This window comes from Etheostoma spectabile, chromosome 16, assembly GCF_008692095.1.
Source record: "Etheostoma spectabile isolate EspeVRDwgs_2016 chromosome 16, UIUC_Espe_1.0, whole genome shotgun sequence".
NCBI classification, from domain to species: domain Eukaryota; kingdom Metazoa; phylum Chordata; class Actinopteri; order Perciformes; family Percidae; genus Etheostoma; species Etheostoma spectabile.
The window spans coordinates 19,453,898-19,456,843 of NC_045748.1; positions in this window are offsets into that span (position 1 = coordinate 19,453,898).

The window sequence follows — 2,946 nt, forward strand, 5'->3', positions numbered from 1 at the left end:
TGTGTGTGTGTGTCTGTGTGTGTGTGTGTTCTGTAATTATAACAGTATCCAGTCATTGGCAGAATAAATAATGTAACGTAAAAACATCTCTGCATTTTAACGTGTTGGTCTCACATTAAAGTTGTTTTTCATACAGTGCTACTGGTGTTGCTGGAGTTTTGACCTTTTCAGACTATTTCCCTTCCCCATGCCCCATGCCCCGGTAGGTGAAGTTGTGCCAGAAATTCCTACCTCTGACTGCACTGGCATTTTGTGAAAACACTTGTGGTTAAAATACAGAGCTTTCAAGTGGTTAAAATATATATTTTTAGTGTTTGATCAGTGGTCACGCTAGACTTGTAGTTCCCTTGTATCAGTCTTCATGCTAAGCTAAAGACATCTGAAACCAATGAACACAGGGATTAATTGATCTCCTCATCTGCCTCTCGGTAAGAGAAAAACAAATAGCACCTTTGCATTAATGAGACAACATTAAGACTTGATACAGTAATATAATCTTAGAATAAGTGCTCCTTACTCCAATCTGCTACAAATATGCATGGACATCATCAAAAAATAAGACAAATAAACAAAGGAAAATGCTTTTCTCTCCTGTAAATGAATCAGTGTCTCAGCTGATTAATCTGAAAGCATTCCTCATATTTACAATGCAAGCAATTTTCAAGGTGACTGCACTTCAGGATTTACATCAAAGTGCCGCTCTGATCAACTGTCCAGTCTGCTGAGAGAGACATAATATCCTTTGGGTATTACTGACAGAGAGCATGATATGCGTGTGCCTATGCCTCGGTGTGTGTGTCACTGTATGCATTTGTGTGTGTTAGTGTGTGTCTGTGCCTGTGTGAGCGAGCACATTTACACACAGGCCCACGTGTATGAGTGTGAATGTGTATGTGTGTCAAAGTGTATTTATGTAAGCGGCTGACATAAATACATCAAGGGGAACACACAGCTGTCTAGTGCCATGTTTCCTAGGGGTTAGGACCTGAAATGGACTGTGGGACTGTTTCTGTTGTCGGTCACTTCCTTTTAAATTCCTTTCAATGAACTTGGTTCCCGTGGCGAGGCTGCGCCGGACTGTCATCTAGTGCTTTCTACAACAAATTTGCAGCAGTAGAGGAAATGGGGACTTAGCAAGTCCCACTGCACAGCCACCGGATGGCTGCTATGAAAGGGACCTGCTCTGATCTCAACACATACCAGGCTGGATTAGAACAGGGAACCAAAGCAGAAACAGGATCTGACCCTCTCTGCTATCACTCTCTAACCCTGCCGCTCCTTCTCAAAGACATCCTCAACACTTCCTTCTCCAATTAGTGTGACCTTGTTACGTTTGGGACATGGGAAGCTTTGTGAAAGTTAAGACCCAGCTTCATGCACCACACTTTTAGCAGAGCTGTGCAGTGAGCAGGTTTGAAGGCTAGAGGTTATAATCAAAATAGCTTCAGTTGAAATCTGTAAACTGATCCAAACAGAGACGTAAAGCTAACGGACAACAAGAAACGTAACCGTGTCCCTTCCCCAAGGGAGCTTTTCATCTTTGCCCAGTGGTTGTGATCAACTCTAAGCCAGCCCTGTTTGTTCAGTAACACAGTAGGAGGAGGACCCAATGGACACTCTTTGAATGCTAAAAACCTTAAAGCCAGCATAGAGTCTGACACTGTGCCATGTTGAGGAGAAGCGCTAATATCCCCCATGTCCAGTCTTCGATGAGGGGCGCCAATGACAGCTGGCCAGAGTCAGGGGTCAAAGTCATGCCAGGTAAATATCATTGGTCAGGATTACAGACTGCTGAGGGCAGGCAGTGAAGGATGATGGAGGGCTGAATTAAAAGAACAGTGCAACTCTATCAGCCTAACCACAGACCACCTTTGCTGTGTCTATAGGAGTAATGCTGGGTGCATGTTTGGACATATGTCCCAACATATAATATAACACACACACGCACGCGCACGCACACGCACACGCACACGCACACACACTTCCTCTGAAATTTCTTATTTCAATCTATCTTTTGTCATGCAGACAGCTGAACGCAGACTCGCCTGAAGGTTTTCAGGGTTTTTGGCCAGTTGCCAAGATGTCCCAAGTGCATCTCATAGTCCTAATCTATTTATCCTATATATCCAGCCTTTTGCACACAAGGACAATAAGTCCTTCATCAGTATTTGTAAATGGTGTACTGCAAGGAGCAGTGTTGTAAATGCTTACACATTCATAACTTTCTCAGCACACTCCACCACTTAAAGGACCTTGACTTCATTGTTTCCAAAATGGCCCAATGAAGTCCCTGGTCCGTGGGAGACAGCTCACTGGATTCCCATTTGCTCATGGAGTGATAATTCACCCTTGACCAATAATAAGCTGTTCACACAGCGTGCAGCTATAGTAGGCAATGACAGGATAAGCCTCCATGTAGCATTGACCCTAAGAGGAAAACAAGGAAGAGTTGTTTGAACTTTTTTTAAATCAGACCATACAGTATAATAATTTATACAATAATTTATACTGTTTGTTGATCCCCAGTTGGGAAATTACAATTTACACTGTTTGTTAGTAATCACTACACACAGGCCTTAATTACACACACATGCTCAGGACCTAATCATGCACAAATAGTCTAATAGACTAAAGAGCTAAATTAATGTGATTACCTCAGTCCATTTACACTATATAGCAGGAGAACACCACAAAATGTGCATAATTTATATATATATGCATAGTGAAATGGGTCTCGAAGGACATGCAGATTTTTAAATGGCTCCCCTCTCTCTACACATTTAGTATCTGTGTCTGAGAGATTTCACCTTCCTTACTTCCTCCCTTCTATTTATAACAGTGTCATAGTCCTGCCTGCACTTTGATAGTACCAAGTGATCTCATTTACACACACTTGCTCAAACGCACACTCTCACTCTCACTCTCACACACACACACACACACACA